A 16,190-nucleotide genomic window follows, 5' to 3' on the forward strand; every position below is an offset into this window, starting at 1 on the left:
GGGGGGCAAATAGGGAAAAGGTTGCAATTCTATTTCTGGCTTACTTTGTAATATTTTTTTCTTGGAAGGAAAGAAACCTGGAAATATTATGATCGATATAATTTTGACCAAGAACATTGGCATACGGCAGTTGATGTGAGTACCTATCCAGATATCTCTTCTCAGACTTTATTCATCTCATACTCCAAAACTTCAGTAACAAAATCTGGACTAATCAAAACAAAAAATAACAAGTAGGTATTTTGCCTGCTGTCAGCACAGGGGAGTCATAGAACCCGGCTCAAGCAAGATCCAAATTCATCCCCTTTCCCATCCGAGCTTGTGGCATCCCCAGAGCAACAGGATTTTTGTGAGAATCCATGGATTTTTGTCAATCTCACCTCGGAAGACACCTGGTCATCCAAATTAGATCTTTCTTACAAAACTGAACACTAATAGTTTAGAGCAGAAGTAGCCAGTTAGGAGCTCACGGTCTGGACACAACTCCCAACTTAATCTTACCAGGCCTTACCAAGAATGTTCATACTGTGAAAAGATGAATTTCCCACATTTCTGTATTCTCTTTTGGGGATTTGTAAGTAACATGCAAATGTATATATTTACGTGCAGTACTCTGCCAGAATGGATGTGCTGCAACTGTAAGATGCTCTTACTTTTAGTTGTCCTCAACTTCGTTGCGAAGCTAGAATAAGGGTTAGGGAACCTGCCCCCATTCCCCCAAGTTGGTAGAACACAACTCTCATCATCCCTGGCCATTGACCATGTTGACTGTGGCTGATTGGAATTGGAGTCCATCAACATCTGCAGGTCCATAAGTTTGCCACCCCAGCGCCAGTCCATTTCTAGACTATGGAGCTCTGCTTAGAGAACATGAAGTTGTGGAATGACATAGGAGGTTTCCCTATACTGTTGTTGCTGTTTAGTCGTTTAGTCGTGTCCGACTCTTCGTGACCCCATGGACCAGAGCACGCCAGGCACTCCTGTCTTCCACTGCCTCCCGCAGTTTGGTCAAACTCATGCTGGTAGTTTCGAAAACACTGTCCAACCATCTCGTCCTCTGTCGTCCCCTTCTCCTTGTGCCCTCCATCTTTCCCAACATCAGGGTCTTTTCCAGGGAGTCTTCTCTTCTCATGAGGTGGCCAAAGTATTGGAGTCTCAGCTTCAGGATCTGTCCCTATACTAGAGTTGCTATATTCCCTAAAGTGAAAATCTGGACAGAGTTGTTGAGCTTCCCCACCCCCTCTTTTGACAGTGGGGGTTGGGTCTTGGGCCTTCTGCATGTTACACCCTACCACTGAACTATAACCCTCCCAAATAGACCATAGGGGCACCCAAGAATATAGAAGGCTAAAATGGTCGCACATCAAGCCTTTATTCCTGCAAACTGGAATCTGTTGTGCTGAATATTATTTTGGATCAACTCCCAACGACTGTATGTGGCTCATAGGTCGACACAAGTATACATTCTTCCTACATTACTCAATTGTTATCCTGTGGCGACTTGTGGCAGCACTCGAGTGAACAATGGAGGTGAAGAATATCGCGCTGCAAAGAAAATTGAATCATAAAGTCAATGGTGTTTTCCCCTCCCCTTTGGACATGGATTTTAATGGAGTCTTGATAGTCCTCTTTATAAAAGACACAACGATGACAACATGAATCCTGCTTATGCAGGCACTCCAGTTGCATTGATTTTTAATGGGATTTAAGTATGTTTCTTTCTTTCTGGGCTGAGGCCTCGGGCGTTTCTTTTAACACACCCGTTGGGTTCGGTGCGTGGCTGGGAGCCTCTTTCCTACCAGCGCCAATTAAAAACAGCAGCAATAAAATGTAATTAAATTTGTATATATTAAATAAAAACAGACGGAAAGCAATCTCCAAGGGAGCACCTGCGTGGATAGTTGTTATGTCAGCACACCACCCTTCCAAGGCTCTGAAGGGGGAAATGCAAAGCATATTGTTTGAAAATGTCTTGGAGGACATAAAATGCTACCGTTTCTTATTCCGTCCGGTGGTTTACCAGTGTTCAAAACAGGTTAACAAGCTCCTTTTTATGTATCAGTGATAACTGTGGTTTTCAGATTGTTTTACGGTTCACAAACTGTTTCACCCAGGATATATCTGTGCAAAATAATTGTGCTTCCTTCCAACCACCGTGGTGAGAGGAGAAGCAACCATTTTACAAGGCAAGCCTACCCAGATATGTAATATGTTTACATGTGTTTTAATCAGCTTTGGTTTTAATTATTCTTTGAATAGCTGTTTTTAACCACTTTTGTTGATAATTCAACTGCTTTATTCTTTTTGTAAACTGCTTTGAGGTTCTCCATTCCTTACAATCAAGCAGGATATAATTTTTTATGAAATAAATATAAATAAATGAATGAGTTATTCTACTCGGAGCTACTAGTGAAGACTTCAGTCACTGCCAAAACATTCCTTGACTAACAGATGCAACAAGGATATTAAAATTTGGGGCAATGTTCCATAGAGGAACCTTTTCTTTTTTGAATAAATCAATGCAGGAGCCGATGATATCCTTGCAAGAGTATGGTGGAACAGGCTCAGAAGCGTGCATGCATATATATGCAAAATATAAAACATTATATTCTGAGTTACAGCAACATTCAGGGTTACAGCAAATTACAAGTTATTCCAGTTGGAGCTGCTAGCAAAGGATTCAATTGCTGCCAACGCATTCCTAGATTGAAAGACCTCGCAATTCGAAGGGATAGAGCAGTAATCGATTTCTCTTCAGTTTTCTCCAGGCTTCAAATAAAACTTGGAATATGAGCGTGGTCTGGCTCAGCCTGGAGACCCTGCAACACAGAGAGAAAGCTTTTTCCTCACCTCAGACCGTGATATCCGCAGTAACTCCAGCAGTGTGCATCCCAAGGGACCACGGAATGTGCATTTGTGGTTCGATTGAGATTATCTATGGTACTGTCCATTATGCATAGTACGTCCAGAGAAAATCACTCCGACATTTTTGTAAAAACAGATGAGTAATTGGCCCATGAGATTGCCGCTTAAAATTGCTCTGGGTAGGGAAGTTATGTCTGCAACCCATAAAGTAGATAGATTTGCCAAGATGGCAGCAGAAATTCACACAGGTAACCTGGCCGGGTGGGCTATTAATTGGAAATGCAATGAAGCTCAACAGTAGTATCATATATAATCATTGAAGTTTCTGGTGGCTTCCCTCTACGCTCGAAATCTGCTTAGTAATATATGCGCATTTTGATATTCTGTAATATTTTTTACAACTCTTTGGATCACACCATAAATTTGAATACATAGAAGTATTTGAGGCTCACGGGCTGCAAGAAGATCAAACCTATCCATTCTGAAAGAAATCAGCCCTGAGTGCTCACTGGAAGGACAGATACTGAAGCTGAGGCTCCAATACTTTGGCCACTTCATGAGAAGAAAAGACTCCCTGGAAAAGACCCTGATGTTGGGAAAGATGGAGGGCACAAGGAGAAGGGGATGGCAGAGGATGAGATGGCTGGACAGTGTTCTCGAAGCTACCAGCATGAGTTTGACCAAACTGCAGGAGGCAGTGGAAGACAGAAGTGCCTGGCATGCTCTGGTCCATGGGGTCACGAAGAGTCGGACACGACTAAATGACTAAACGACTAAGCAACAACAACATATCCAAATAATTTCAGTGGAATTTAAGCACCCTAAAGATTACAGGAGGCCCCTTCACTTCTGAATGATAGTGCCGTGTCAGTATACTTAACCTTTTCACACAGGCTAGGTATATATTAATGGCTTAAAATGAGAGTGAGGTCATTTCCTCGCCTTCTCTGCATTTCAAGTCACATTTGCACGTTGCTGTATACATCTGAGTGGGGATGGAGATGTCTTCACCCAACGCACGTTACCTGTTTGGTTTCCCCATGCCTACGACCCCCTCCAAACTCCTATTTGTGAAGCTGTCATCTGTACGTGTGTGTCATCTGTACATGTGCAACATCTGTCTCAAATGTGCACACCTCAGCTTAACTGCGGTGTACATTTTCAAATCAGATGGAAGCTGGTTGTAGAAAAAATGCAGGGGCATACCTAGGATTGGCCAAGGGAGATGCAAAAATCACAGCTCTACTCTGGCAGCTTGGAGGGAAAACAGTGAGTGGACGGAGGGAGAAAGGGAGGCAGGAAGGCAAGCAGACAGACTAACAGAGGGTGGGGAGACCCAACCCCAGTGGCCGCTGAGGAAGTCACTGGTGGAGCACGAAAGGTGGCAAAAAGCAAACTTTTTTAGTTTCTGGTCCATGGTCTCTCCCAGCTTCAGAGGCACCAGTACATCTCCTAGCCAAGGACACAAGGAAACCTAAGTACACCTCTGAAGAAATGTATCAGCCATCAGTATTTCCCAAGAAATTGCAAGATAGATGTGTATTGTAGCTAACAACATGTATACTGTATACAGCTTCAGGCACCAGCTGTGGGAGTGCACTGGAGCCAAAGTAATTGGCAGTGTGTATACAGGCCCACATAGGTCTCTATGCACTGGGTAGAATCTGATAAACACAAACGGCTTCAATCTCTGATATGAATTACTATAAAGCAGTGCAATAAAAACGCTACAATGAGTTTTCATATCTTTCTTTTATATCAATCCTTTAAAATCTGTAAAATCAACAGTATAGCACTATAGCTCGGTCCATGCTATCTGAGGCTGATGGGAGTTGTACCCCTAAAACATCTGGAGTCTGAGGAATGCTGCTGTAGCTTTTTCGGAGGAAAAGGAACAAATTGACAGTATCCATCCAAAACTTGCCTTCAAGTGCGACTGTGAACCTTGCAAAATAATGTTCACATTCCTCAGGAGATCAAGGCTCTTTTCAGACATTATTGTCAGGCTTACAGCCTCTCCTTTTTGGAGATTCCCTAGTTTGTGGAAATCTGGATCGGCCAGGGGATGGCGGCAAGGGAGAGTGTAGGAGGGCAGTGATTTAAAGGACAGCTGAGAATTGTCCAAACAACGATGTAGATGAGCCCGAAAATCCACAGCAGAAGTGTTTGGTGTAGTGCTTCCCCAAAATTAGGGAGAGGCCCCAAAATAAGATTGCCAACTTTTCAGGTGGCCTCTGTGTCCTTCATCAAACACTTGATATGCAGGAACCCCCAGATAATGCATTTCTTTGGGGCATGGAGATACATGTTAAACCCTGCTAATTGCTCTGCCAGATCAAATCACAAGTTGTCCAGCATCCTTCTACTTCCTAGAATGGTCCACTAGATGCCTCCAGGCAGCCCACATGCAGGAGATGAAGGCAGCAACCCACCCCAAGACATACCTTCTCTGAAGAGGGAGGCTTTTCTATAGTCATTGTGACTGCTAACAATAGACATCTTTTCCCTGAAATTGCCTAATCCTCTTTGAAAGTTTCTCATGGCTAATTCTAGAAGTTGATATAACAATATCGGTTTCTCGTTTCTTCCATTCTTAAGGTCAGTTATCTACATTTCCTTGTGTCTGAGTTTGTTTGTTTTTTAAGCCCTGAAAATCCACCAGCATTTTAGTGCAAATTTCGCCTAATATACACATTTTTTTGCAAAAGCAATTTTCTGTAACATCCTGCATTTTTGTAGGCCATTTTCATTAATGTATGCACACTTTACCCTTGTCTATGCATTGTTGTACACACTGCTTGACTGCAGAACTGCATTGCAAGATTCAGTGAAGTGCAAATTCTGGTCGTGTTTTTGGTTCGTATGCAAACTACATCAAATTCCCCTCCCATCTCTAATTGTGCATGGTGATAAATATTTTCTTCTCATCTGTTTGTCCTGAATTTCCTGCCAATCAGTTTCACTAGAGGACCCTGCCATCATCGCCTATGAATATTCTCTCCACCACCACTTTTTTCCACACATAATTTCATGAACATCTACCACATTCCCCCATCCCATAACAGTATATTTTTCCTGCACTAAAAAGCTTCCATATAGAGAAGACATCTGAGCCCCTAATCTAGGGATGAGGAGACCTGTAGCCTTCCGCAAGTTGATGGACCACAGTTCTCATCATCCCTAACCATTGGCCATGCTGGCTGGAGTTGGTGGGTGTCGAAGAACATTTGAAAGGCCGCAGGGTAGCCACCCTGCCCTAACCAGATCAAGCTGTTGATCATGTTGAAACCTATGAGAAACCCCTCTGTCTGTATTCTCCTACTTGGCAAGATATCTCCTTGCCAAGGGCATAAGGAAACTTTGCAGAAGCAGAATTAAAAAAAGAGTAGAGCTTTTCTGTTCCTCGTGCTAGCAGAGCTCTATGGGTGTTTTGCAGGAGCTGGGCCACATTCTCCACTCTCTGCCGCCCCCAAACCACATGATGAAATAATAGCTCACATGTTCTAAGGTGTGCTGCATTTTAAAGGTGCCCAGCGTACTTTCCCCAGCAAGAAACTCCCACAGCAACATTTGGCTGGCATTCTGCATTGTTTCATGTATGTAACCTAATGGTTAATCCAGTCCTGTTGACATCGCGGCAGTTCCCACCCAAGCAAGTGCTTAGAAAATTAGGTCACAGGCCATTTTAAATCATTAACAGAGTTCGTCTGCTCCGAAGCTTCGAGCTCTGTCCTGAACTTTTTGAGCTCAGTTTGTTGCAATTCAAAACAAAAGGAAATGAAGTATAATTGCAGTTTTTCTCGCAGTTACTGTTTCTGTATCTCACCTACCCGCCCGACTGAGACTCTGCACCTCCAGCAGCTGTTTGTCAGGTGGAACTTCAGTAGGTACATCTTCTCCTGGTATAGAGATGCAGTGAGGGCTGCACCTGGCAAATTTCTGCAGCATTAAAGCAAGCCTATACAACCTGCAATCCAGTGAGTGGAAGTCAACTCACATGCAAGGTGGCATTTTACTGTCTCAAGCAGAAAGGAAGGGCAGAAAGTTTGTTCAACCCTGGATGGGTCACACAAGGAAACAGGGGACACAATCCTGATTTCAGGTTCCCCAGGGACATGGTCTACTGGGAGCTGGCTTCAGGCACCAGGACCATTGGCAGAGTGACTCTGCCTTACAAAGGACGGGTAGCTTCATACAGAGAGGGGAAGTCTCCAACTAAGAGCAATTAAAGGTCAAGACTAGTACTTTGAACTGGGTATTAGCAGCCAGTGCCATTGCCTCCCAAACCAGTGACCTGCTACATGCTTTTGCCCTGCTCTATGAATCAGGTCTGTATAGTTAAAGCTATGGTTTTCCCAGTCATGATGTATGGAAGTAAGAGCTGGGCCATAAAGAAGGCTGATCGCCGAAGAAGTGATGCTTTTGAATTATGGTGCTGGAGGAGACTCTTGAGAGTCCCATGGACTGCAAGAAGATCAAACCTATCCATTCTGAAGGAAATCAGCCCTGAGTGCTCACTGGAAGGACAGATCGTGAAGCTGAGGCTCCAATACTTTGGCCACCTCATGAGAAGAGAAGACTCCCCAATACTTTGGCCACCTCATAAGAAGAGAAGACTTCCTGGAAAAGACCCTGATGTTGGAAAGATGGAGGGCACAAGGAGAAGGGAACAACAGAGGACGAGATGGTTGGACAGTGTTCTCGAAGCTACCAGCATGAGTTTGACCAAGCTGTGGGAGACAGTAGAAGACAGGAGTGCCTGGCGTGCTCTGGTCCATGGAGTCACAAAGAGTTGGACACGTCTAAACGACTAAACAACAACATGAATCAGGAATGGGACGCGGGTGGCGCTGTGGTCTAAACCACAGAGCTTAGGGCTTGCCGATCAGAAGGTCGGTGGTTCGAATCCCCGCGACAGGGTGAGCTCCCATTGCTTGGTCCCTGCTCCTGCCAACCTAGCAGTTCGAAAGCGCGTCAAAGTGCAAGTAGATAAATAGGTACCACTCTGGCGGGAAGGTAAACAGCGTTTCCGTGCGCTGCTCTGGTTCGCCAGAAACGGCTTAGTCATGCAGGCCACATGACCCGGAAGCTGTCTGCGGACAAACACCAGCTCCCTCGGCCTATAGAGTGAGATGAACCCCAGAGTCGTCCGCGACTGGACCTAATGGTCAGGGGTACCTTTACCTTTACTTTATGAATCAGGAAGCAGGCCATAGCAGTAGCTACAGCTTCCAAGGGTGGCCCCTTGTGAAGGTGCCTTGCAGTAGTCAATCTTTAAGTTTGCACAAATTGCAGAGCAACCAGGTGTAACCCTTCTACTCCAAAAATAGGCTGGGGCCTGTGCGATAGGTACATCAGGTAAAACACACTGCTATCTGTTTTTCCACGAGCAAAGCAGAGTCTAGTAGAAGCCCAAGGCCCTGAACATGCTCTGATGGAGTAAGTGATGCTCCACCCAAAGCAGGCATTCCATCTCTCCCAAAAGCATTTGGATTAACTATATCACCTCCATCTTGTCTCCAATCAGGTTCAATCTGTTTAACCGCATCCCTTCGCCCAGGGCTTCATTTAGGATTGAGGCAGCCACACCTAAGCGAATCGATAGCAAAATATAGAGCTGAGAGTTATTAATAAAGTTAGGGGTGGCAGGTACAGGTCTCTCTGCGCTTGCCTTGGTTTTAATGTGTTGCTGCGCACTATTTGCTGCTTTATAGTCGACTTTCACTGAAGTGTTTTAGTGGGATTCATTGCTTTGCCGATGTTTTAGTCAAACTGGCTTTGTGAGGGAAAAGGTGGCACGCCAATGTTTCGAAACAAGCCTCCAGGAATCTTTCTCCGTGGCCTCATACAAACTGTTCAACAATATTGGTGGCAATCCAGAATCTTCAGGACTGCAGAAGCAATTGCCCTATCTAGCCTGCCCAACAAGCCAATTATGCATGTTGTCAAAAACTCAGGGTGTGTGGCTTTTTTCAGCTGGAACTCAGTTCTGGCACCTCCCAGGTGGGTGCCATTGCCATTCTAAGAGAACAAGGGAGGTGTTCGTGGTGAGTTCCAGCACCTCTTTTTCTAGAAAAATATCACTGGTGATTATGTAAATGGCTGGACAGCCCCTGAGCATATGTTCATACAGGTATAAAGGAATGGTGCCATCTATAAAGTCAACAGAGAGCTATTCTTTCTGCCAGTGTCCAGGATGTTCTCTACTCTGTGGCCCTCCAGATGTGGTTAGACTTCATTTCCCACTAACTGCAGGTGCCATGGACAATGGTTATGGGTGAAAGAAGCTTTATTTGAACATCTGGAGGGCCACAAGTCCCCCATCCCTGTCCTCTACCTTCAGATTTGGAGATGCAGGAAAAAGAGGGACATTCTGGGATCAAATCAGAAGCCGGAATGACTTTTGTTATTCTGGGACTGTCCCTATAAAACAGGACATATGGAGCGCATGCAGGTGTGGCTATGGGCCTGCTAGAGACCCATCCGAAAAGAAGCTTTGCCATGCGATGGTGTACGTGTGGAGCAAATGAGGCAGCCAAAAATGAGTGAGCAAGAAGGAGTAAGAACCTGTGTGGCCATATATCTGGGTGGATCATAACAAAAGGGAATGGACGTGGGAGGTGATTTGAAGCCGCTTGCAGACAAACTCATTAGAGGTTATTACCAATGGTAGACTTTGTCTCGCAGCAAAACACCTACAGATCCATAAACTTTTGGCACAACACAGTCCCTTCTCATAAGGCCTGATACTCTTAGGTCACCCGCAGCATGTCTCCTGTTACAAAAAATAATAATAAGCTGCTCCTGGATAACATTGCAGCGGCTGCATCTCAATTTGCATCATAACCACCTGACATTGCATCCTTCGCAGGAAAATGCACCTGACAGACAAAGCGTGCCAGCTCTTGCAACTTCAGCCAGAGCTGTTCTATTTAACATTTATATTAGGAGCTGCAAATCCCACAAAGGGCAGGGAGTTCCCAAACCTACAGTCCTTGTGCTTTGCCAATAAAAGCATTCGGAATCTGGAGCTGAAAGGTTTGCAGACGGTGGCAGAAGACCTGCAAAGGCGTGCAATGCACCCTTATTGGCTCAGAGCAAAGAAGGAAAACTAAATGGGTTGGGCTGTGATCCAAAGGACTATGCAACCAGTTCCATATGACAGGGGGCGGGGAAGGGTGGGCCTTTGGCGTTGTAGTTCTCAAAACAACAGTCCCCTATGCCATGGGGAGGCTGAGGCTCGGGGGGCCAGATCCGATCCAATTGCCTTCTAAATCTGGCCTGCGGACGGTCTGGGAATCAGCATGTTTTTACATGAGTAGAATGTGTCCTTTTATTTAAAATGCATCTCTGGGTTATTTGTGGGGCCTGCCTGGTGTTTTTACATGCATAGAAAATGTGCTTTTATTTAAAATGCATCTCTGGGTTATTTGTAGGGCATAGGAATTTATTCATCCCCCCCCAAAAAATAATAATATATAGTCCCCCCCCCAAGGTCTGAGGAACAGTGGACCGGCCCCCTGCTGAAAAAGTTTGCTGACCCCTGCTATGCCCTATGAAAAGCACCTCAAGACTGGGGAAGCTTAACAAATAGCAGTATGTGGTATAGCAGGGGAAACTGCTATTCAGTTCCCTTGTGTGCTAGCCATAGTTCATTGAATACAGTTGTACCTTGGTTCTGGAATGCCTTGGGACTTGAACATATTGGCTCCCGAACGCCACAAACCCAGAAGTGAGTGTTCTGGTTTGCGAATGCTTTTTGGAAGCCGAACATTCGACACAGCTTACACAGCTTCCGATTGAGTGCAGGAAGCTCCTGCAGCCAATCGGAAGCCAGGCCTTGGTTTTTGAACGTTTTTGGAAGTCAAATAGACTTCTGGAACAGATTCCGTTTGAGAACCAAGATACGGCTGTATTTGCTGCTGGCTCTGTCTGTTTTTTGCATAGATAGACAGACAGAACTGCAAGGCTTTGGACAAAACCTAGAAGCGACCCCATAAGGAATTAGGTAAAAAAAACTTTTTAAGAAGACTGAAAGATTGATGGGGGAGGAGTGAGCCAACTTTTCTTCTCCCTTTCCATCTCTGTGCGCATTATGCAGTCATGGCAGACATGTTCTTGTCTACGGTGAGAGACAGAGCAGACTGGGAGAAATCCCAGGCTGAACCTGTGAGGATATGACGTAAGTGCTGCAAGTGCCAGAAAGGTGGTAGCATTTTGGATAAAAGTTCAAAGGGAAAGAATCTGTAGCTTCTCCACCTACACACAATAACAGTGGGAAAGTCCCCAGCTGAGAGTAAAGCAGAGCCAGACAGAGGGAAAAGTCCAGAACAGGGCTGTGCATCAATGCTTTGGATTGTTCTGCCCATCTGCACTGAGGTGTTGTTTTTTAAATATATATATATATTAAAATCTTCCCATTTTTGTATTGCTAACTGCACTGGGGCTGTATGCCTAAGGTGGGGTCTCCATGCCTACAATAAATCATCCCAAATGCCACAGAGTAGACCCACAAAATGCCACAAGGTCTGGATTCATTCCCTGTTGCATAAATCCAGGTTGCAACATTCTTTCGGCGTGAGGTTGCATTCTATTCCCAACTTGGAGAACAAGATTTCCAGCAGCTACTCACCAAGAATTTCCTAAGTCCTCTGTTTGAACCTACACAGAAAATAAGCCCGACAATGTCCCATTAACAAAACCGTCCAACAGCATCCTTGTCCTTTTTATGGGGGGGGGGGACTATTTCCATTAGCTCTTTTTTTAACCATTTGCCTATTAAATCTTTGCCAATGTGCAATGACTGCTTTAAAAAAAAAAACCTATTAGCAGTTACAGGGGGTTTTCTTTTCTTTTTTTAACATAATTAAAATAAATGTCTATAGATATCAAAGTATTTAAGGCTGAAAACTTTTTCCTAATATATTATCTACCATTGCCTGTAAAAGTATTTGCTAATATACATTCTCGTTATCCACCCAAGAGTAGACTAAACACATTCTCCAGGCCTTGATTATCAGCATCGTGTTTCAATTTATAGTTACATGCTTCTCTGGGCCAAGTGAGCCACTACTCAGCAGCATTTACAAGACTCTGCTAAATATGCCTGATAAAAATAACATTTGGAAAAGAAAAATGGAGGGGGGGGGACAGAGGTAGTTATGCATGGCGGACTTAAAGACCTTAATGGAAGTTGAATTAACAGGGAATTGCATGTCTGCGACACACTCCAAAGAGTTAATGCTCACCTATTCACTTCACTAAAAAAATAAATATTTGTACACAGGTTCAGCTAACTCAGTACAGTCGTACCTTGGAAGTCGGGCGAAATCCATTCCAGAAGTCCGTTTGAGTTCCAAAGCATTCAAAAACCAAAGTGCGGCTTCTGATTGGCTGTAGGAAGCTCCTGCAGCCAATCAGAAGCCTCAGAAGCCCCGTCAGACGTTCGGCTTCCAAAAGAACGTTCGAAAACTGGAACAGTCACTTCCAGTTTTTGATCGTTCGGGAGCCAAAATGTTCAAGAACTAGGCTGTTCGAAAACCAAGGTACGACTATACAGTGGTACCTTGGGTTAAGAACTTAATTCATTCCGGAGGTCCGTTCTTAACCTGAAACTGTTCTTAACCTGAGGTACCACTTTAGCTAACGGGGCCTCCCGCTGCCGCTGCGCCGCCAGTGCGCGATTTTGGTTCTCACCCTGGTTCTTAACCCGGGGTACTATTTCTGGGTTAGCGGAGTCTGTAACCTGAAGCGTCTGTAACCTGAAGCGTCTGTAACCCGAGGTACCACTGTAGTGTCTACTAGGACATTTTGGACTCTAGAGGAGAGGAGTTGTTTAGATGATGGCAGTCAGAACTTCGCTTGCTTCGAAATATGGATTCCCAAGCCAACCCTGGTGTGTTTGGTGGGTCCTCTATCCTGCCAAGTGGGGCCCTGGGCATTTGCTCCAAAGTCCCACTGAACAGAAGCCCTGCAGGTTCAATCCAAAGCATCTCCACGAAAGACCAGGGAGTAGGGGCAGAGGGAGATTTCAGTCTAAGCCCACAGAAAGCTGCTGCCAGCCTGTAGTCAATACTTGACCAGTTCAGTTAATGGTCCAATTCACTACAAGGCAGCTTCATAGGAACACAGGAAGCTCGCTTGTACGAATGATCCATCAGACCAATGATCAATCTAGCTCAGTTTTGTTGACCCTGAGTGTCAGAAGCTCTCCAAAGTTTCAGGCAGGAGTCCTTTCCGGCCCTACTTGAAGACTGAACCTAGGGGCCCTTTCCCTTCCTATGCTCTTAGGATGGAAACCTAAGCAAGATGTGTAAGCAAGATTTAGTCATGATGATGGTTGCCAACTTGGTCCCATGGGCTTTCACGGGTCCACCTGTACAGGTTTCTCCAGACTCTGAGCTTTCCTGTATAAAAAAATATATATTAAGTCTCTATCCCTCCCAGAATGAAAGTTATGGGACAAATCTGCAAGTACCTTCTAAACAATTTCTGCAAAATATGTTTGGGTGTGATGTGGCCACCCTATTGTTGTTATTAGATAGCAACACCATCAGCGCATGATCTCCACAATCAGGACATAGCTGAATTCCTATGATAAGCATAAGATTGTCTCTCAGATTTTGTGTTATGCCATGTTCTCCATGGCAGCCATTTTGTGTTAGACCACACACCCCACGGCAGCCATTTTGTAGCAGCAGCATCCAGCACTGTGCAAAAATTAAAAATGTGGCCATTGGTCCAAAAAATTTGGTGAGCCCTACCATAGAGAGCAAAGTGAATTTAGCTTGTTGAAATCAGTAGCTGCGAACATGCTTACTCTCTGAAGTGAGTTATGGGACTCATCTACAAAATACAGCGTTATAACATTGCGACACGAGATGGCGCTGTAGAGCTGAAATCACAACCCAATGATATTTTCAGTTGTGAGCTTTACAGCAGTTTTTTTGCAGAGCGTATTCAGAGCGTTGCTGTTTTGTTTTTTTAATAGCTGTGTAGATCTAGCCATGGTCTCTAGCTCCAATACCTGGGAACATACAGAAAGCTTGATGTCCAGTCTCCATCTTAGAAGCCCTTCATTCTAAATGACTAGAGTTAACAGCAACCTATCAGCTGAGGCTACAACCTTGACTCCCCTGCAACAGTTTATCCAACCCATTTCTCTCCATTCTTTTCATCCAGCCCCTTCCATCATGAACTGTAGCACTCAGGCATACTATCCAGCAGGCATGGGAGAGAGATGAGGGCAGGTGACAGTAACAACAGCAGCTAAGGACCTAACTACATCAGCCAGTGTGGTGTAGTGGTTAAGAGCAGTAGACTCGTAATCCGGTGAACCGGGTTCACTTCCCCGCTCCTCCACATGCAGCTGCTGGGTGACCTTGGGCTAGTCACACTTCTCTGAAGTCTCTCATCCTCACTCATCTTACAGAGTGTTTGTTGTGGGGGAGGAAGGGAAAGGAGAATGTTAGCCGCTTTGAGACTCCTTCGGGTAGTGATAAAGTGGGATATCAAATCCAAACTCCTCTAAACTCCTCTTTATTTAATAGTAAGTACACACACAATACGTCACACTTAACCATTGAACTGGAGAGTGTCTCAAAGTCATCCTCCCTCATGCTGCTCTTCATGGGGACAATGGGATCTTTTTATATATTGCAACATAGGAGGTGGGTTTTGCAGATCACCATGGAGGAGCAATGATTAAAGCTTCTCTGTGTTTCCTTTTGGAAAATGAGAACCCAGTGAAGACTGGAGTCTTTATGATATATGCTTTATTTTCGCATAGATACAACCTGAGCCTATGTCAGGCTTCAGGGAATTCGATCCCTCGCACGGCGGCAGCCAAGAATCAGATAAACAATAAAAGTTCTTACCAAGTAATTTTATTCCATATTCGCAGAGAGAGACAAAGGAATGCAGTCTCCCCTAGATAAGGGTGTTGCTCCAAGTAAAATCCCACCCCTGCGTCTCTCCTGTTCTACTTCACCCCTGCATCGGCCAATCTGAGCTTTCTGCCTCTGACCTTTCTTTTCTACTACAGTGGTGCCTCCCAAGACGAAATTAATTCGTTCCGCAAGTTTTTTCTTCTTGCGAGTTTTTCGTCTTGCGAAGCACGGTTTCCCATAGGAATGCATTGAAAATCAATTAATGCGTTCCTATGGAGACCGCTTGCCAGGCTGGCGGTGCGGACAAGGGCTTTTCTCCCCACCGCAAGCCTTCAGGACAGGTACGGGAACAGAGGGGAAGGCGCGCAGCGCTTCTCCTCTGTTCCCGGGGCTTGCGGTGGGAGGAGGGTTTTTCCTCCCCACCGCCAACATTCAGAACAGCATTCTGAATGTTGGCGGTGGGAAGGAAAACCCTCCTCCCACCGCAAGTCTTCAGGACAGCCATCCGAAGGCTGGCACGGGGAGAAGGTCTCTCCGCCCCACCGCCAGCCTTCGGAGCAGCCTTCCGAAGCCTGGCGGCGGGAGGAGGTCTCTCCGCCCCACCACCAGCCTTCGGAGCAGCCTTCCGAAGCCTGGCGGCGGGAGGAGGTCTCTCCGCCCCACCGCCAGCCTTCGGAGGAGCCTTCCGAAGCCTGGCGGCGGGAGGAGGTCTCTCCGCCCCACCGCCAGCCTTCGGAGCAGCCTTCCGAAGCCTGGCGGCGGGAGGAGGTCTCTCCGCCCCACCGCCAGCCTTCGGAGCAGCCTTCCGAAGCCTGGCGGCGGGAGGAGGTCTCTCCACCCCACCGCCAGCCTTCGGAGGAGCCTTCCGAAGGCTGGCGGCGGGAGGAGGTCTCTCCGTCCCACCGCCAGCCTTTGGAGGAGGTCCGAGGACAGTGGGGAAGACGCGCTGTGCTTCCCCGCTGTCCCGGAGATTTCCCTATGGGCTTTCGTCTTGCGAAGGAAGCCCATAGGGAAATTCGTTTTGCGAAGCACCTCCAAAACGGAAAACCCTTTCGTCTAGCAGGTTTTCCGTCTTGCGAAGCAGTCGTCTTGCGGGGCACCACTGTACTCTCAATACTCACTTGGTCGGGGGGGGTCAGGAATGCTCTCCAAAGACACCGAATCTGTCAGCTGTCTCTCCCCCCCTCCCCAGTGTTTCTTCTTCCTGCTGTTCCTCTCCCAATATTTCCCAGCTTTTCCCCTCTACAGTCTCTGAACTATGTCCTTCTGCAAACCACTGTTCTAAATCTATACTGTCCTTCTGTTCTCAGGAAGGTTCAGGAGAAGGGGGGCAGCCCCCACCATTCCTCCTCAGTCCAGCCCCTGACAGTCTATGATGGAGGGGTTCACAGCCTTAACACGCCAGGAGTTTCTGGCTTCTCCCACGGCCTCAACTAT

Source organism: Podarcis raffonei, chromosome 7 (genome assembly GCF_027172205.1).
Source record: "Podarcis raffonei isolate rPodRaf1 chromosome 7, rPodRaf1.pri, whole genome shotgun sequence".
NCBI lineage: Eukaryota > Metazoa > Chordata > Lepidosauria > Squamata > Lacertidae > Podarcis > Podarcis raffonei.